At 32.0% G+C, this 22,765-nt stretch overlaps 1 protein-coding gene across 1 annotated transcript in view; it reads right to left on the bottom strand.

The window, feature by feature from the left end:
* LOC123704293 (putative fatty acyl-CoA reductase CG5065) overlaps positions 1–22,765 on the bottom strand; it is a 48,413-nt gene that overhangs the window by 20,866 nt on the left and 4,782 nt on the right. The window lies entirely within an intron of this gene.

Genomic DNA, 22,765 nt, shown 5'->3' on the forward strand with positions numbered 1-22,765 from the left:
AACCGATTTAATTATTTTACCATTAGAAAGCCGAATATTTACAGAGCTACATCCTATCCTACTAATATTATAAATGCGAAAGTTTATGAGGATGTGTGTGTGTGTGTATGTGTGTTTGTTACTCTTTCACGGAAATTCTACTGAACCGATTACAATGAAATTTAGCACACAATATAAAGAGGGTAACTTGGATTTGTTAATCCAAGTTATGTGTTCATAGAATAGGTTTTATCCCGGAAATCCAACGGGATCGGAAACTATGCGGGTTTTCCTTTGACAAAGGGGGGGATGAATACCTAATAATATCTTATCGGTGACGCTTAAAAGTGTTTATTTGAACGCGCTAATCTCAGGAACTACAGCCTACAGGGGCCGTATTATGAACTGACTGGCAAATTCATATTTGTTTATATATATTTATTCTCTTAAATTATTGTCAAGGTTCAAAATTTTAACTAATCGCGAGCAAAACCGCAGCCTCTAGTTAGTTAATTTTACAAATAATGTGAATGCGTAAGTATAGCAAAAAGAAACGACTAAAAAACCGTTGTTTTATATGAAAAATCGCTATAATTTTTTTTACGACCAATCATAATGTTACAGATTATTTTTTTACGCATTAGGTACTCCGAAACGGCCTTAACAAATAAAAAAAAACAATTAGTATCACTTTGCCTATTATTAATAATTACATTTTTTTTCTCGCGGTTTTTTTATTTTTATTTCTTCTTTAGTCAGTTTTTAAAAATTTTAGGGTTACGTATGTTTAAATACAAAAAAATATGAACAGATGTTCCTTTTTTTATTAAGGATAATTTCTTATGATTTCAAGATTCGGAAAAATAGCTAGGTTGGTTTTAGATATATATTTACCTTTCTCAGTACTAGCTTTCCGCCCGCGGGTTCACCCGAGTTTTTTAAGAAAAAACCGCACAGTTCAGGTTCCGTGGGATTTCCGGGATAAAACCTATCTTATGTTTTAATCCAAGTTACCCTATATATGTATGCTAAATTTCATTGTATTCAGTTCAGTAGTATTTGCGTGAAATAGTAACAAACACACTCATACACATCCTCACAAACTTTCGCATTTATAATATTAGTTGGTAAGTAACTATTATATTTTATCGTCTCAAAAAAAAACAACCAATTTTCTTGTACGATTCATAATATTTTTAACCGACTTCAAAAAAGGAGGAGGTTATCAATTCGGCCGGTATGTTTTTTTTATGTATGTACACCGATTACTCCGAGGTTTCTGAACCGATTTACGTGATTCTTTTTTTGTTCGATGCGGGATGGTGTCGAATTGGTCTCATAAAAATTTTATTCGGATAGGCCCAGTAGTTTTTATTTTATGGGCATTTTTGCAAGTGCAAGTTTGAAGTCGGTTGTTTTTAACGCAGTTATCACTTGTTTTATTATAAGTTTATACATATAGTTAGACGGTGGGTTTAGTAATTAATTTCTTCCACGACTTTTTATCAAAACTAACGATATGTGAGTGTCTAAAAATTCATAGTGCAGAATTAAATCTTTTCATTTATTTAATTAGGTACTACTACTAGCTTTCCGCCCGCGGCTTCGCCCGCTTTCATCCCGCCCGCATCAAAATCGGTTGCGTAGTTTTAAAGACATAGCATACAAAGGGATATAGGAACAGAGAAAGGGACTTTGTTTTATACTAGGTATGTAGAGATTTAATAATTCTTTATATTTTTTCAAACATGGAAAGCGGCAAGATAAATATATAAATGAACTAGATTTCCGCCCGCAGCTTCGCCCGCGTTTGCAAGGAAAACCCGCATAGTTCCTGTTCCCGTGGGGATTTCCGGGATAAAAACTATCCTATGTGTTAATCCATGTTACCCTCTATATGTGTGCTAAATTTCATTGTAATCGGTTCAGTGGTTTTTACGTGAAAGAGTAACAAACATCCATACATCCATACATCGATACATCCATAGGTACTTACAAACTTTCGCCTTTATATTATATATTAAGATATTAAGATTAAGATAAATCGAGGTAAAAATAGTATGCCTACTAATTATAACTAGCCGAATTTCCCGGCTGCACTCGGGTGAAGAAAAAATAATATAGCCTATTATACTGTGTAAAATAACGTTAATAATGGCAAAAGAATTTTAAATTTAAAAATCGGTTCTGCAGTTTATGCAAATATATTGTGTTTATAATATGAGTGCGAAAGCTTAAATTTTTAGAGTACACTACCTCCCTATGTTTCTTATTTTATGTAACTTAGTTTTTGCTTGCTTGGTTTAATTTTATAAATATCACTATCACTAAAACAAAGTCGCTTTCTCTGTCCCTTTGTATGCTTAAATCTTAAAAACTACGCAACGAATTTTGATGCGGTTTTTTTAATAGATAGAGTGATTCAAGAGAAAGGTTTTAGTATATAATTTATTAGGTTTTAGACAAAGCGGGCGAAGCCGCGGGCGGTAAGCTAGTATTAAACAAAAAAAAAACGAAAGACAGTACTTTTAGCCATGCAATTCACGTAACTACGCAAAAATAACAAAAAATATAAATCATAAATATTTACCTATACAAAAAAAATGTTAATAAAATTTAAAATACTTATACTTATTTAGAAAAACTTACCAAAAAATGGGGATAAAAAAACGTAAGCGTAACACTGTTCTCTCTTCTATAAATCAAAAACAACTGTGCTTGTAACAGCATAGTAGTCTATTTATTATTACTGAAGGGTGCCGAAGTTTTTACATTTTTAGGGTACCGTAGAAATAAGTTTACGCTACAGAGCCAAGAAACAGCTATACATAATTTTTTTTAGTCATTAATAAAAAAAAATTGATAACCCTAGATCACCAATAAAAAAAATTGCCATTATTTAAGTACTAGCTGTGCGCTGCGGTTTTACCCGCATTGCTCAGCTCCTGCTGGTCTTAGCATGATGATATATAGCCCATACCTGTAGCCTTCCTCGATAAATGGGCTATCTAACAGCGAAATAATTTTTCAAATAGGACCGGTAGTTCCTGAGATTAGCGCGTACAAACAAACAAACTCTTCAGCTTTATAATATTAAGTAAAGATATCACAAAAACAATTTCATTTCGTTACGTTTTCTTTTGTTTTTCCGTAATAGGGAGGTAATTATTATTTTTTTATTTACAGTCGATCAACTAAAAACTACTTATTATTATGTAACTTTAGGTATGTTTGGAATAAACAGTCGGACAGCGAAGTTAACTTAGTCCCACAACAGATTTACGGAACCTTTATTTTGCGAATTCGATTCGCACTTGACTGTGTTTTTTGTTTTATAATCCCTATATTATAATATTCAATACTGTGATTATATAAAAAACGTCATTTTCAAATATCTCTAAAAAAATACAAAAAAATTGTAATTAATATAAACAATTAATTAACATTACTATAATATTCAACTAGGATTCTTTAAGAAGCGCTTTGAATCTTAAAAATCTATACCACAGATAATTCAATACTTTACTCTATATACTCACTACTAGGTAGGTATTAGATTATCTGTGCTAATATTATAAAGCTGAAGAGTTTGTTTGTTTGCTTGAACGCGCTTATCTCAGGAACTGCGGGTCCGATTCGAACAATTATTCCATTTATCCAGGGAGGCTATACGCTAAATATCATCACGCTAAGACCAATAGGAGCGTAGCAATGCGGGTAAAACCGCGGAGCACTGACACCGAAAGAATTTTTCAAATCGGACCAGTTGTAATAGTTCAGGATACATCGCCCATTTTTGCAAGTAACTACTATCAAGCTGATTTTCCGTTTGTAGCTTTATTTTGATGAGACACCGAATAATTTCGTGTACGAAACTCTCGATTGTGGTAGCTAACAGAGATAACAAGGATAAAATTTTTTGATTTGATGGTTCTCAAATATTTATTACGCAATTTGTAGGACAATATGTCTGTTGAATTATATTACATCAAATCAAAAATTTTTATCCTTATTATCTCTGTTAGCTACCACAATCGAGACTTTCGTACACGAAATTATTGGGCGTCTCATCAAAATAAAGCTACAAACGGAAAATTAGCTTGATAGTAATCACTTTCAAAAATGGGCGATGTATCCTGAACTATAATAGTACTTACCTACCTGAGATTAGCGCGTACAAACAAACTCTTCAGCTTCATTATATTAGTAGGTATAGATGCACATTAACATACATTGTTTTTAACAATGAAATAATGATAAATTATGTCATTAATGACCATTAATAAATAATTGAGTCCATTATTTGCAAATTTCCTCTGTTTTATGCAACTTTGTATTATTTTATGTAAAAATCATAATTAACCGACATCAAAATAAGAGGAAGATCTTTGTACCTCTGTATAAGTACATTTTAATTATCGATTAGTATCGATTGTTTAGTAATAATCTATATCTATACATAGATACCTATAATAAAATTGTAGGAAAGTCAAAACTGTACATTCAATATTTTTTAAAAGAATACTTGGAGCGTGATCTACAATCGATATCGAAGCCGTTAATTCGTTTTAAATTTTTGTCTGTTTGTCTGTATGTATGCGGGCTAAACTCAAAGAGTACTTGCATGGATTTAGTTCAAATTTTACATGAATATTACTAACGGATCGGTTCAACATATATAAGCTATATATATATCATCACGCTAAGACCAAAAGGAGCGGAGTAATGCGGGTAAAACCGCGGGGCACTGATAGTACAAAATATAGTAACTTTTATAATAATTATAATAAGTTTATATAGCTGATCTTGCCAGCATGTACTATTATTATCCTAAAATTACGTCAGTCATATTGTCGTGAAGAAAGTTTTAAGAAAATATGTACAACAGTTTTATGTTACGTGATATTAATATTATTTAGCATCTAACATAATGCCTAGTAACAGATAAACCCAAGCAATGCGATTACCAGGTCACCTACTAGGTATTCAGGAACGACCTAGACCAGACGTTTATTTGTCGCAGTAATATTGTTAAAACTAGCAGATTATAATAAGTCGAGATATTGTAAAGTGTGAAAAACTGCAATTTGTAACATCACTAAATAGTATAAAACAATGTCGCATTCTATTGTCTTTGTGTCCACTTTAAAATTATGTAACAGATTTTTAGCGTTAATAGATAGTTATTCAAGTTAAGGTTAGCACCACGCGGACGAAACCGCGAGCGAAAATCTAGTAACAATATAAAACTAAAATTTGGTCATATGATTTTGTACGGCATCTGTGTCATACTATTTCAATACTGCTTTTAATCCATTATTCCGCAACGTCGTACAAAAATCATGGAGACAAGGGGAAAAAATCTCTACCTGTACTTTCGAATTCTCATCTGCACTCAGGTGGACAGCTTACAAGAGACAGCATAGTGCTGAATCTTATTATTTTATGCTAATATTTCGTTCTAGATAGGTCACCTGGTGGTCCAAATGTCCCATCAATTTTATCAACATGGGCCTGTCTATATGTTACCTTTTGTTGGTGACTTTTTTAAGTTAATTCTTATCACATATTTAACTTTAATTTATGTTTCCTCTGAAATATTGTGCATGTTGAATACATAATATTACAGTGTGTTATAAAAAGGGTCATAATTTAATGTAATAATTTATTTGATATATATAAATATTTATACCTTGTTTTTGTAGTTTATTTCATTTGGCTGTATCGTTTGAATTATTTTACTTGAACTTGAGTATAGGCTAGCGACATAATATACAGATACAACCAGTAGGGAAACTTCATACAACACGTCGAAATGGCTCACGCACACAAGCAAGCGTGTTTACGAGAAACGTAAGGGTATTATGACAATTGACAGAATATAATATACTAGCTTACCGCCCGCGTCTTCGCCCGCTTTGTCTAAAACCTAATAAATTATATACTAAAACCTTATTCTTGAATCTATCTATCTATTAAAAAAAACTGCATCAAAATCCGTTGCGTAGTTTTAAAGATTTAAGCATACAAAGGGACATAAGGACAGAGAAAGTAACTTTGTTTTAAACTATGTAGTGAAGAATACCCTTACGATTCTCGTGTGTGTGAATCACTTCGAACGTGATGTATGAAGTCCCTACTGGTTCCCTACTGGTTGTATCTGTATATTTTGCTAGCTACTAGTTATTATTCTGTGATATAGGTATTCTTCCATATCTATGTAATTCAATGATCCCTTCTAACTTGTACAAATTTTTTTTTGTATGTTCTTGGTTTTAATGACGTCAGCATTTAATCAATAAGAAACATAGGTAAGAAAAACTTTTAGAATATTCCACCTATAACTTACGCACATGGCTTTGTCTATTTTTTTTTTCACGAAAACATTTAACATATTTATTTGTTTTTGTACTTAGATTTGGCATAATGACACAAACATTAAAATAAATTATACGTTGATGACGTTTTTGATATTTTCATACGTAAATCCTATCCTATCCTATCCTACTAATATTATAAATGCGAAAGTTTGTGAGGATGTGTGTGTGTTTATTACTTTTTCACGCAAATACTACTGAAAACCGCGGAGCACAGCTAGTAATTACATATTCAGGCTATATTATTAGGTCTATATATGTATATATTTTAGTGACGCCTTAAAAATCATTATTTCTCTATTTCCAATCGGAGAAAGTCTCTTGCAAACATATCATTACTTACGTACATATATACATACAAACATATAAGTGATAAGAAGCGTTTTGAAATGAACTTTATCACATTAAAAATAAGGTTAACTTTGATTTGAAGTGAACTGAGAAAGCCTTAGATAAATACCTTAATTCATGTATATTGTTTTCTCTAAATAACGAAAAACTATTAATTGATTAATTACAAGATAAAAAAATCTATAGAAAATTTGATTGTTTGTCTGTTTGCTGATTTTATTATGATCTATAACTTTTACATACAATCATATTACAATGTAATAAACTAAATTATCACTAAGCGAAAAAAACTATCTGAACTATGAATTAAAAGCCTCTGACGTGGATATAAAATTTCATAAAAATTGGTCAAGTCGTTTCCGGGGTGTATTGAAACTAACACATGTGAAACAATTTATATGTAAGAAAGATTATGTAATAGCAACATAGAAGACATACGTTAGTCATTAAGAAAATACATCTAAAATTGCTGTGTCTATAATCTATTACAATAAGACAGTTACGTAAAGTGTAGGTCAATGCAACCACAGACACATTAATCGTATAGATACTAGATGTGACTGCATTTTATTTTTCTTATGGAGAACTATGAGAGAAATCAAAACAATCACTATAATACCGATTATACGTTATCTAAAATGTGTGCGTAGTTTTAAAAAAATATATTTATATTTTACCAATAAATATAGTCTGAAAAACAAAAAAACACGCTTTCAAGATAGATGCAGCTAAAAATTAGAAAATAATTCTTAATCTAGGAATCAAAATTGAATGTTTGTGAAAAAAGCGTGTACATTTATGATATTATTGCATTGTCACCGGACCTTGATAAGTGTACTTTGAACCAAATCCGTCGGTTTTAAGTGGGACAAAATCGAGTCTAAAGGAGTCGATATACAAAAATTACATCAACAACTATCACTTCACTACATAGATACCCATTATAAAACAAAGTCGCTTACTCTGTCCCTATGTCCCTTTGTATGCTTAAATCTTGAAAACTACGCAACCGATTTTGTTGCGGTTTTTTTTTATTAGATAGAGTGATTCAAGAGGAAAGTTTTAGTATATTATTTATGAGGTTTTAGACAAAGTGGGCGTAGCCGCGGGCGGAAAGCTAGTTATATTATAAAACAAAGTCGCTTACTCTGTCCCTATGTCCCTTTGTATGCTTAAATCTTGAAAACTACGCAACCGATTTTGTTGCGGTTTTTTTTATTAGATAGAGTGATTCAAGAGGAAAGTTTTAGTTTATTATTTATTAGGGTTTAGACAAGGTGGGCGAAGCCGCGGGCGGTAAGCTAGTAATTTATAAAACTTATATTATTGGAAACTGGCTGTCAAATACAACAAAATCGGATTCTGTTCTGTAAGATGTAAGTAAACAAAGTTAAATTATTATTAAAACATCCGCATGCAAAATAATTAGGTATTAAAAATATTGTAATCACACATTTTTACTTTTAAAATCGTTGTATTTAATTTAAAGTTCAAGGATATAAATTGGCTCCAGAAATCCGATTTCCGTCAATATTTATTTCCTTTTTTTCATATAGTTAATTACGTTACATTTTACGTAAATAACTTATAAGTTCAGCATGTTTGATATTTTGGAATGGTATCCGTCTTACACATGGAATATAAGGGCTAAAAAAATCCGTCTTACGCTTTTTCGATCAGGCCACGTGTCCTGACGCGAGTTTAAGATTTTATACCCAACGCCGCTAAAGAAGTTTTCACTTCAATAAGACAATAAAATGAATTTGTTTTCAATTCAATTAGTTCGCTGTTAAAATAAATATTTTAATTAAAATAAGCGCTTGTCCCTAAACCATAGGCACGGTAGTATACGACATCTAGTAATCTATGGTCAGTGACCTATGAGTCATTGAGCAAAACAGTGTCAGAGAAAGTGCTAACAATTTCACTGAATATCGAAACTTTTCTTACGGTAAGAACCTTACTGTGTTATTAGATTCGCTTCATACTATGCATTAGTTCATCCTTTCCTATCCTATTCCTACTAATATTATAAATGCGAAAGTTTGTTAGGATGGATGTGTGTAGGTGTGTATGTTTGTAACTCTATCACGAAAAAACTAATGAACCGAATACAAATTACAATTAAGTTATATCATCCATACCATCCCAAACCCACTTATTTCATAAATTTCGATTAAATTGTATTTACACGCTTTCTCGTACACAGAATCACGTGTTCGACTTCCGTGTTATATAAATACATCGAAAAGTGCACAGCTATTTATAATTATTAACAACAGTTCTCGATTTCAAGGACAAAATTGTATTCAATTAAACATAATATACTCTATCCTATATAAATATTATTAACTAGCTTCCGCCCGCGACTCCGTCCGCGCGGATGTCGGTCTTCGCGTGGATGGTTTATTTCTCCATTTTGAGTAACTCTGACAATGACATCTTATAAATATCTATTGGACCCAAATACGGCTAGGCCTATAATAATACGCAACGTGTGTTCGCGGTTCTACAGAACAACGTCTATGGATAACTGAAAAATTGAGATTAATTTTTTTTCTACGTATTTTTCCAGGATAAAAAGTATCCTATTTTACGCCCAGGATAATAAGGTATAATTATACCAAGTTTCATCGAAATCGAACCGGTAGTTTTCACGTGATGTCTTCACATACAGACAGACAGACAGACAAAAAATTTTTTAATCACATATTTGGGTTTGGTATTGATCCAGTAACACCCCCTGGTATTTATTTTTTCAATATTTTCAATGTACAGAATTGACCCTTCTACAGATTTATTATATGTATAGATGCGGAAGTTTGTGAGGATGGATGGATGTTTGTTACTCTTTCACGCAAATACTACTGAACCGATTACAATGAAATTTGGTATGTATATAGCTGAAGACCCAGAATACGATATACCTAGGCTACTATTTATTCCGGAAATATCACAGGGACGGGAACTTTGCGGGTTTTTGTTTGAAAACGTGGGCGAGGAAAGAAATCTTGTAGTCTTGATTACTAGCTTTCCGACCGCGGCTTAATCTCTTGACTTAAAAATTACAAATTAAAACCAAGAACAACTATAGGTAGGTATACAGGGTGTCCACTATTGGTATACTAAGTGCGAAGAGACTTGTAGTTTAGCAAACACAACAAAATTACGTCAAAAATTGTTTGCTTTTTTCCTGAAAATCCATGCTTTCTTCTCTAGCTTCGCGCATCCGTTATATACCTACCTAATGTGAGCATTTCGTCTATGAAAACATAATGTGACATAATCCACGTGCTGGTGGCAAAAATGGGCGGGTTTCTTGTTAGAGGTGTACACATAGATTTTTAAGAATTCATCTATTAAAAAAAATGCGTCTGGAATTTTGTAAGTATTTTTTATGTACTCAGCGTATGCAAAACTTTAACCTCCTTTGAGCTTAGTATACCAACAGTGGGACACCCTGTATAGTGTATATAGATATATAAAAATCAGTTGTGTAGTTTTCATGTAGTTTTACAACTAATTAGGCTGCCTTATCTCTTTAGCGATCTCTAACACGCAACCAGAGTATAAGGTTATAATAATAAAACACAAACAAATTAATTATTAAACATAAACAAAAAGTACATTATGCTAACAAATGTATGTTTGTTTATCAACCGACTCAAAATGAGTTTTTTTGGTTTGTTACATCAGAACTTTCGACTGATTGAACTGATTTTGATGATTTCTTTTATTTCAAAGATGCCTTCCGATAGGTATATCGCCCGGCAAACTTCTTGGCCAAAAAGTAGCGTGGTGGGGGAAGCTTGCGCATATAAAAAATGTACTAAAACTTGATGCGCAAACTTCCCCCACCACGCTACCATTTTTTTCGCTTAGTTATTTTTTGTGGATTATTCAAATTTTGATTACCTAGTTATTCATATTAAATCTAAGATATCATATTATGTTTTTCTTTAATGACGTCAGTAATTGTTACACATACTTTTTTATGTAAAAGATGTTCTTTTTTATTAAATTATTACAAAAAGTGCTAGTAAATTATACGTTTTTTCTCTTCTCATAACTCATAAGCTACCTTGTAACGTAAGAAAAATATATTAATAAAAAATTAACCGTTCCGAAGTATTGCAACATAATAACATATTATAATTCGTTGTTAAAAATAATGTATTTTAAACTATTTGTGTTGGAGTCATTTTTTTGTCAATTTTTCACTTAGGTTTGGTTTTTCCCTTCACATTCGACAATGTTGGGCGATCCTTGATAAGTGTACAAAGTTTGAACTAAATATGTCCGTTTAAGGGTGCTTATCCACTAATAATGTGCGAGCACAGTGTGCGAGGATGTGCACAGGGAATGTGTTTGTAAAGAACCAATCATATCGCTTCATTTAGTTTGAAGTTTAGGGTTTGAAGCGATACTATTTGTTATTTACAAACACATACAATACACATCCTCGCACAATATTGGTGGAAAATCATCCTAAAGTGGGTCAAATTCGAGTCTAAAGGCATCTGTTACATATACAAACATACAGATGAAGCTAATAAATGCGTGTTATGTGGTTATATTAATATTAATACTGAAAAAAATTGTATCATCACTAGATAGTATAAAACAAAGTCGCTTTCTCTGTCCCTATGTCCCTATGTACGCTTAAATCTTTAAAACTACGCAACGGATTTTGAAGCGGTTTAGAATTTAGATAGAGTGATTCAAGAGGAAGGTTTTAGTATATATAATTTATAGGTTTTAGACAAAGCGGGCGAAGCCGCGGGCGGTAAGCTAGTTTTAAATAAGATAAAATAGTTTTTGATCAAGTTCAAACACCTTTAAATCTATAGACATGCCTTAATAATAATAACATAAACCTTAATTTTTTGTTGGAAAAAAAATATTTAATAACAAGTTTGATGGGTGTCATTGTTTCTATATTTATTACATTATGTTTTTTTTTTTATAATTTAATAGCCCATTGTTTAATTTTGAATATTATGTTGTTTATTTTTAACCTATGTACTTTGTAAAAATACACTAAGTATACAATATTGTAACTAAATTAATATATTGTGTTCAAAATAAATTGAATAAATTACTTAGATGTAGGTTATTCATCTATCTATAAAAAACCGCATCAATAAATCCGCTGCGTACTTTTAAAGATTTAAGCATACGTGGGGACATACCGACATAGGGATATATCATACAGAGACAGAGAAACGACTTTGTTTTATACTGTGTTACAGAATATTTAATAGTGGCTAATGCTAACTATGTATACTCTGTCCATTATATTATTTGCTTTTTGACAGCTTCACGCGGCACGCCTGTCTATGATTGTATTTTTTTAGGTTGAAATGTCATACAAGTAACATTGTACTTCATGGACAGGCCCCGCCCACTGAGTGATGTCTACACAGAATTATAGGTAAACCAGAATCTGATGGCAATTAGGGAAATCAAAATTTTGAGTGTGCAACCCTAGGGAAAATGGACTGAACGATCTTGATAGTGCTTATTTTTTATTTTTTCCTCAATATATATATAGTCACATTACATAAGTGGACAATACTGTACTTAATAATGAGATATCCACTTAATATTATGTAGGTACATACTTACATGTATAATATACTATAATTATACATATTAATTTTAAACAGGTATTATATATTATTATTTACACATACCTATATTTGTATATTCATTACCAGTATGCCATGTGAAAATATCGATATAATGATAATGTAGATCAAAACTGCTTATAATTTTTTATAAAATAAAATAAAACTATGTTTATTTTCGTAAGTATCAACAGATACACAACAGATACAGACATTATAAAATTGACTTGGACAGCTTGGACTTGAAGAATAGCCGTATTGGAAACTCCTGTAATAAGTTTTCATAAAATTATATTCTAATCAACGAACAATATTATAGTTACCTACTTACATACAATATTTTTTAAATTAAATTATCAAAACGGGTAAGTCCAATTTACCAATAAAATCTTCAAAATTCAAAATTGTGATGTGTTTGACCCTTCTTCATCGAATGTTTTTCTATACACATTATAAACAACACATCTTGCTTGTGATCGCAGCGGCTTTTTCGACATTTTCGAAGATTTTTTAGACAAAATCCTAAAAATTATTCATCAACTACAAAAAAGACAAATAATTTGACAACCAATTTGATAGTTGTCAAATAAGTTGCCACATGAAAATCTTTTATTTCTCAAATATAAATATGCCATCAGATTCTGGTAGACCTATATTCAATGATGGTTCGATAGATTATAATATGTACCTAATTGGTATTTGGTAGAAATACTCTGTAAATATATCCGATACAGAAAAACTCTTCTATTATGTTATGTAATTTAAACATAAAGACAATCAAATTTTAAGATAGAAACCAATAAATAATAAAATATTAGTTTAGTTTACTTTTAACATAAAATGCATCCATATGTGGTCTTATTATTACATATCTTATTAGTACGTTTAGGTTGTAATTATTATTTACGTACCTGATTCGATTTATGATAATATTTTGAATTTATAATCGGAATGGTATCACAATCGATAATCTTTTGGACATCACTTTTGGTATCACCCGTCGAGCTGTCAAAAGGCAATTTTTATAGTGGAGTTGGACAGCTTGGGACAGACCTTGGGACAGACTAAAGTGATAGTGCCTTATTTAGGTTTTAGAAAAACCGGGCGAAAAGCATATATCTAAATACTAACTTACCGCCCGCGGCTTCGCCCGCTTTGTCTAAAACCTAATAAATGATATAATATGTACCTACTAAAATCTTCCTCTTGAATCACTCTATCTATTAAAAAAACCGCATCAAAATCCGTTGCGTAGTTTTAAAGATTTAAGCATACAAAGGGACATAGGGACATAGAGATATAAGGACAGAGAAAGCGACTTTGTTTTATATGTACATACTATATGTAGTGATATGAAACTCAAAGGTGACTGACTGACTGACATAGTGATCGACCAACGCACAGGCCAAACCACTGGACGGATCGGGCTGAAAATTGGCATGCAGGTAGATGTTGAGACCTAGCGTAGGCATCCGCTAAGAATTTTGATCAATTCTAACCCCAAGGGGATGAAATAAGTGGGTGAAAGTTTGTACCATGAAAATTTATCGTCTCCACGCAGACGAAGATGCGTGAAACAACTGGTATCTATACTGATATTAAAAATTTGTTTAATGGTTGTTTGAACGCGTTAATCTCAGGAACTACTCGTCTGATTTGAAAAAATGTTTCGGTGTCAGATAGCCCATTTATCGAGGAAGGCTATAGGCTATATATTATCTTCACGCTAAGACCAACAGGAGCTGAGAACTGCGGGTAAAACCGCGGAGCACAGTAGTAATTACATATTATATAAAATTGATGAAAATGATGATGGCACAAAATTTTTGCTTGCTCATATTCGCACTGTATATTACACACATACATGTTTCAAAAATTCTTTTGTACAATTAGAAAGCTACATTTTTACTGAGTTACATCCTTACTAGTATAGTATTATATTATCTGTGCTAATATTATATACGTGAAAGTTTGTTTGTGTGTCTTTTTCTTACGTCGCAACGGAGCGGTATTATGGTATTATTTTAGTGTCTAGTGATAGGACGCTAGAGATTTACCTCTACTGGTTACTATTAAGTATTTACCTTGGTGAAACACATAATGTATTTATATTTTTTCTATCCCGGTACAACCCCAAGCACGTTTATTTGAAACTAGCTGTGCCCCGCGGTTTTACCCGCATTGCTCCGCTCCTGTTGGTCATAGCGTGATGGTATATAGCCTTCCTCGATAAATGGGCTATCTCACACCGAAATAATTAATAATTTTAAATACTAAGTACAAATGCTAGGTGTGGCACATTTATTTATATATTTTTATCAAAATTCGTAATGACCCAAAAATGTTTATCAGTCAGACACCGGTTATCTCATAGTTTACTGTATCAATCATGATAATATATTTTTGATAAAAATGTAAGTATGCAATAATTGTATGGTAATAGATATTTGAAGTATGAAAACTAATTATATACTGTACTTAAGTACATAATATTTAACAAAAAATACTACCTACTTAATAATATTATTTTTAATAATATTATGTATATTATTTATTATTTTAATAATTAAGCAATTTTAGATCCTACTAATATCATAAATGCGAAAGTTTGTGAGGATGTGTGTGTGTGTGTTTGTTACTCTTTCACGCAAATACTACTGAACCGATTAAAATTAAATTTAGCACACATATAGAGGGTAACTTGGATTAACACATAGGATAGGTTTCATCCCGGAAATCCCACGAGAACTATGCGGGTTTTTCTTTAAATACGCGGGCGAAGCCGCGGGCGGAAAGCTAGTAATTCTAACTTCTTTAGGCACGTTGAGAGTAAAATTTCAAGGAAGCATCATGGCAATACCGTCACGTCATGGAGTAAGACGACGATTTTGGTATCTTTGAATCTTGCGAAAGAAGTTTCACTTCTTATGAATCTTGTGTCACGTGTGTAAGAAGAAAGAAGTACGTATCTTTTTCATAAAAAGGTATATGATTTTATTTTTACGTCAGTAGGAACACTAAAAAAGTAAGCATGAACAATTATTGACAAGGCAAACTTATCAACGTTGTTACAATAACTTTCTTTTTTTGGGAAGTCGGTTAAAAAACGGTAAAATCCATTCATGCGCACGGTGCATCGAATTTTGTACAAATTGACACAATTGTGTATATCTGTCTCTTTCCTTTACACAGCTATTCATATGTATGTCCTTTTCTGGTATTTGACATTTCTTTTAGGCCTATCGTTCTTTTACTTTTTCGATATATTTTCTTTTTATTAGAAAAATATTGTGTCATTTAATCTCTAGGTATATATAAAAATGAATCCCCATTTCCCTTGGTCACGTCATCAACTCATCACGCGTGAACGGGTGGACCGATTTCGATAATTCTTTTTTATAATATTCCTTGAAGTACGAGGATGGTTCTTATGGAGTGAAAACGTAAACATAGAAAATCTAAAGAATGTATTCCTTGTTACTCCTTAATCAAGAATGTTGGTATTATTTATTTATTACCTATATTTTAAAAAAATCAACTCCTAAGGAGTGAAAATTCAAAATGGTGGAAAAAAGATTTTCTGTAGTTTTAACAACGCGAACGGTCAAAACACGGTCAAAATCACGAGGCACACCGCACAGTTCTATCACAGTATTACAATTTACAATATTATTTGTTCTATTGTGGACTGTGGTATATACTTACTAGAAAAATATTTTTTTTATTACGTAGTTTATAACTTGAGAAATATGTACCTAATGATTAACTTACTTTATAAATAAATACTTGAATGTAAAAAATAATAATTTTCCACTGTTTTTTTCTGAAATAACACACTTGCTCTTAATTTTTTATTATATTATCTTTTATAATAACATAATTATTCCGTGGGAATCCTATTGAAATTTTAATCTAAATGAGTTAATTTATCTATGGAGGTATTTTAAAAACGAGGCTTTATGACCTTAATTTGCTTGCGTCATCATATAATCACGATCCCTTTATTACACGTTCAATTTTAAGAAAAAAATGTGTGCATGTACTAGTGTACACACGTAAGAAGTGAAACTTCTTTATGACCTTATTTTTCAAAAATAATAATTTATGCAACTTTACAGAAATACGTCGAATCACGCGTGGTAGGGATAAGAATAAGATGGCGCGTAACGGAAAAATGTTACACAAAAATTTTTTCCAACCCCGATAAAGAGGTATCACTTCAAAAATATTTGCTCAAGGAATTTCATCAAAAGTACTTACTTTAGCCGTTATGGTGTGACAACGTAACATAAAAACTTACTTACACATACAACGTAGAAAAAAACGTACAGTTTATAGTAAGTAATAAAATAAAAGATCTTCAAATAATTGCTTATAACATAGGCGAACCCGGACAAGCCAGGGAAAATAACTAGTATTTACTATAAATCACCGGTACCCTGATAAAAACTATATGCTCAATAAGCTCATCCAGGCTAAATCTATCTCTGTACCAAATCTCATGCAAATCCGATCAGCTGTTCTTACGTGAAAGAGCGACAAATATTGATTCTAGAAAACTTTCGCGTTTACATAATATTAAATAACTACAAAAAATAACGTAATGTAAGTACCGATAATCTTTTTTAAACAGATAAAAAGATGGACAAAAAAAAACTCTTCATACATTTTTTATATAATAGAAATTTAATTATTCACAAACCCATAAATCAAAAACTACTAAGCTACTAATAACCAATATTAAAAAAATGCGCAAATCGTTTTGTATATAATATTATTACACTTTCACAAGAACTACTCAACAAATTTAAATGAAATTTCCTTCACAGATAGATTAAAGCTTACAACTTTTACATTAAAACCCAACAATGTAAAACTTACCTTAAAAATATTAAAATAATCCAAAAAATTTACTTACAAGTACGAGAAACTATTTATTATCACTTACACGCAACTAACCGACTTACAACGAAGCAAATATAGTACTGACTTTCATTTAAAGCAGAGAATAACTTAGGGCTGTGTCACGTCGCTTTTTAGGGTTCCGCATCGAATTTCTATACTAACACTAGCGGACTAGCGCAGCGGTCTCACTATAGTTCTGTGAGCGGTCCGGCCCGTGGTACATGTCTACGTTTTCTCTGCATAAGAACCATCCTCGTACTTCAAGGAATATTATAAAAAAAGAATTAACGAAATCGGTTCAGCTGTTCTCGAGATTTGTGCTTAGCAATCAATTTAGCGATCACAGAAACCCCGGTCCGATTTTAACAATTTTTTACCGTTATTTAGCCCATTTATCGAATAAGGCTATCTGCTATATATCATCACGTTATGTCCAATAGAAGAATAGAAGCGGATAAAACCGCGAGACAACGCTAGTAATAAAATATATTTTAAAAAGCACGCTTTTATAATATTATACTCCTGATATAACCGATCCTTGATAGTACTTATACAAAGTCTTTCCGTTAATATGGGTCAAAATTATTAAAGTGAAAACTTCTTTAGCGGTGTTGGGTATAAAATCTTAAACTCGCCTCAGGACACGTGGCCTGATCGAAAAAGCGTAAGACGGATGTACGGACGGAGGATTAGGTCTTATATTCCATGCGTAAGACGGATACCATTCCAAAATATCAAACATGCTGAACGTTAAATAATCAAGTTTTCACTTCTGCCGGCACTCCCGGAGTGCAACCCGTCTTTTTTTAAACGTAAATTGTTGGAATATTGATATTATTTAAAAAGAGCAACTGCAGAGTTTCTTGCCGGCTGTCCTCTGTAGAAACTTTTCGAACAGGTGGTAAATATGTATTAAGACGATTTAAACGCACATATTTAATTTTATTTGAATAATCTTTAGATGATTGAAATTGATTATGAAAGAAAATATGTACTAGGTAATGCCAATAACCTTTCGGGATATTGTAAACAAAAAAACATGTAGCTCATTTTATACGGTAAAGGTTTTCTAACGGTAAAATTATTAATAACTAGCTTTCCACCCGCGGCATCGTCCGCGCAGTCAAAGTCAAAGAAATTAAATTAATTGTTCGTGCACGAGCTTTTGACTTCACTCTTTATAATATTAGTAGAATACCTATAGAATAAATTTTTCATAACGTTTACGGTTTATTGTAGGGTAATACGGAACCCTTTCTATGTAAAGCCAACTCTCTCTTGACGTTTATTTATTATTATGATATTAGTAATGCCCGATTGTTTAATGTCTTTTTGTAAATAAAATAAACATTTCACATTTTTTTTGTATGCATCATGTCAATAAATTTTTTTATGTTAGTATGCTAATCACGCAGAAATTACTGCACCTAATTGAATGAAATTTGTAAGCTGATATGTTTAATATTTCTATACTAATATTATTAAGTTGATAAGAGTTTTTGATTATTGGTTTGATCGCGTTAACCTGCGTAACAAATATTTAGATTTTTGCATATTTTTATTGTAAGATAATTCATTTTTTAACGCTAGATTCAAGCTTCGACCTATAGAAGCAGAGTATGAATGAAAAATATTGCAAAAATAGAAAAAAATATTTGAATAACAGGAGGCAAATTTGTGTGGTAGAGCGTTAGTTTTATATAAAATATTAAATTGATTTGTGAAAACTTTATAAACGCACAAACAAGGCTTTGCTTTGCTTTAGCAAAAATTTTTACACGATAAAACCAAGTGAACCCAATTTTTTGTGAAAATTCTACTGATCATTGCGTATATCGCAGTTATAAATATAAAATGGTAGCTTTTTTACACGCTTTATATTAGCTTCACCTGTATGTTTGTATGTTTGTAACCGACTTCTTTGGCCACGATTTACGGCCAGATTTCATTCAAACTTTGTAGATTTATTGAGGACCGATGACAATACACTAATTTGATAAAATTTTCTATTTTTTAGTTCGGTTTTCTATAAATAGCGTGTTTTTTAGTTTTTTTTAACTATTATTATTTCCAAATATCTATACTAAGTAATATAAGGAACTACTCGATCTATTTCAAAAAATAATTTCTCAACGTGATCCTTATAGGCTAAAGACCGTATCTACGTGGTTCAAAATTTTTCTTGTTATATATTTATACTAGCTTTCCGCCCGCGGCTTCGCCCGCTTTCTCTAAAACCTAATAAATTATATACTAAAACCTTCCTCTTGAATCACTCTATCTATTAAAAAAAATCGCTTTAAAATCCGTTGGGTTTTAAAGATTTAAGCATACAAAGGCACATATACATAAAGGACAGAGAGAGCGACTTTGTTTTGTACTATGTAGTGATAAATTTTATAAGGTATTTTTTAAATATTGTTTTAGAACAAAAAAATTATAGGTTACTAGCTTTCCACCCGCAGCTTCGCCCGCGCATTCTAAGAAAAACCTGCATAGTTCCCGATCCCGTGGGATTTCCGGGATAAAACCTATCCTATTTCCCGGGGTAGGGTAAGAGCGGGCAACTCCAGTCAGGAGATAATACCAGTCACTTTACTATTACCACAGACTAATAATAATATACTAGCTATTACATACAAAATGGTGCGCTAAATGCACACACACATGTAAACAAGGTGTCGTGATCGTTCCCGACCGCGCCCCGCCGACTCCCGCTCAGTTCCGATTACATGCTGAGCTGGAGTGCACGTCGTCAGTTTTCGCGCCAATTTGATACAATTTTTCGTCCACCGAAAATAAGAAGTAGGTCTTTAATTTATCACATTAAACCAATACTTAATTGATTTCCGGACTGCTGATCTGATCGAGTTTTTAATATTTAGTCTTATTTCACGCTGTTGTTTGTTTATTTTGTAAAAAAAATATGATTCACAAAAATACCTTCTGTCGTCTATTGCCGGTCAAGCTGACCGGAGTTACCCGCTATAGTTTTCTATAGAAATCTGCTATCCCGCTATAGAAGTCTGAGACAAGAAAGAATCTGAAGAGCAATGTTACTAAAGAAGCCACTAAAAAGCAAAGTGAGGATAAGAAAAGGCAAAGCAAACTGAACCCAAATGGAAAGAAAAAAACAGCCCACACAGTCAAAAAAAGAATTCTTCAGGAGAAAAATAACACTAGCAGCAGTTCAGAATCTGATATAGAGATGACTGACTTGCGTAAAGAAGATGACACAGATATTGAAAATAATGATTCTGAAAACAAGTGTGTTCTGTGTGATGATTACGGGAGAAACAATGAACTCTGGTACAGATGTGTTATTTGTGGGCTGTGGGCGCATGCTGAATGTACGGGTAGTGTGACGCCTGAAAACTACATGTGTGATATATGTTTCAGAAAAACTTTGACTTAGGCTTCGCTCACCAGCTTTAAACTACGCTGACTGTCATTAAACTACGCTGACCGGCATTAGAACCGTGGTGACCGGAATTGCCTTCCATGGAGTCTAATGCCGGTCAAAGTCATTTTTTTTTCTTATGTTGATTACACCAAAAATACAATTACTATTGATCTTAAATCAAGTAATTCGTTAGAGGGTAAGACTATGTTTCATTTTCGTAAAGTTTAATAAAGATAAGTTGATTATTTTATGAGTTGTTTATTTTTGTCCTTAGGTGACCGGTAATACCCGCTCTTACCCTAAAAAGTAGCCTATGTCCTTTCTTGGGTATCAAAATATCTCTATACCTTTCATGCAAATTGGTTCAGCAGTTAAGGCGTGATTGAGTAACAGACAGACAGAGTTACTTTCGCATTTATAATATTAATATTAGTATGGATTTTAAACTAATTTTTATTTTTCATACATGCGTACAAATAAATCTTTGGTATAAATAATTAAGGCCGGTTGCAGAGCTTGACCGACCATCAGTACGTACGTCAGTCGCGCTTGTCATATGTATGGAAATTCATAAAACCGTTCATAGCTAGACCGACCATACGCACGCGTATTGTCATACGCATTAGTGTCATAGTCATACACATTGTTGATGCGTATCGTCAGGACCGACGGTACGCACTGATGGTCGGTCAAGCTCTGCAACCAGTCTAAGTGTTGAAAAGGAAATGACCATGAACTTAAGATTGAGCAACTTTTCAATTACAATTCTTTTTTATTGCATTTTTTAATTATAAAATTATTTTTAATTGGTTCCTTGCCTGAATTTACGCAACTATATGTAAATAAATACGGTAGATCTAAGAATATATTTGTAAACCATTTTTCTTATCTTTTTATTTCAATCTATACTAATACTATAAAGTTGAAAAGTTTGTTTGTTTGTTTGAACGCGCCAATCTCGGGAACTACTGGCCTCATTTGAAAAATTATTTCGGTGTTAGATAGTCCATTTATCGAGTAAGGTTTCACGCGCGGTTTCACCCGCGTGGCTCCGCTCCTGTTGGTCTTAGCGTGATGATATAATATAGCTATATAGCCTTCCTCGATAAATGGGCTATCTAACACCGAAATAATTTTTCAAATCGGACCAGTAGTTCCCGAGATTAGCCCGTTCAAACAAACAAACATACAAACAAACTCTTCAGCTTAATAATATTAGAATAGATTATACATATTTAATCACCTCGTAGATTCTTATTAAATAGTTTAAATACATCCAAATTGGTTATCAGTTAAAGGTTCACTTAAAAAAATGTGTTATAAACACCTGCGTCTTTTAAAATGTTATGAAGCTATTTTTAACGACTTCAAAAAAAAGGAGAAGGTTATCAATTCGGCCAGTATGTTTTTTTTTTGGTAAATAAAGCTTTTAGTATACGGCATATATTATGTATATTACGTGTTATTATTACACGCTTTATAGTAGGTTCACCTGTATGTTTGTATGTTTGTAACCGACTTCTTTGGGCGCGATTTTGACCCACTTTAAACGGCCAGATTTCGTTCAAACTTTGTAGTACTTTTTATTGAGGACCGATGACAATACACTAATTTGATAAAATTTTCTATTTTTTAGTTCGGTTTTCTATAAAAAGCGTGTTTTTTAGTTTTTTTAAACTATTATTATTTTTAACACGCTCTTCACCTGTATGTTTTTATGTACTCGTATGTAACCGACACCTTTAGACTCGATTTTGACCCACTTTAAACGGACAGATTTAATTCAAACTTTGTACACTTATCAAGGATCGGTGACAATACAGTAATTTATTGACTTCAAGCAGTCGATTTTGTCAATTTAATTTAAAATTTAATAAATAAATAAATAAATTTTAAAGCATGTTTTATGTGTATTTTAAATATTTTTATTTATTAATAGACACGGCTTATTATTCATTCATTCATATACCTCTATATATGTACAATAATTGGACAATTGAGGATATCCGTAATAATATAGGGCGGTTAGGTATAAGTTGGCATAGGGCTGTCACTAACGAAAAAAAAAATATTTAATTATTTTTTTTTAATCCTTCTTTCCATATTTCTAAATATCTACT

Source organism: Colias croceus, chromosome 29 (assembly GCF_905220415.1).
Source record: "Colias croceus chromosome 29, ilColCroc2.1".
In the NCBI taxonomy this organism is placed as follows: domain Eukaryota; kingdom Metazoa; phylum Arthropoda; class Insecta; order Lepidoptera; family Pieridae; genus Colias; species Colias croceus.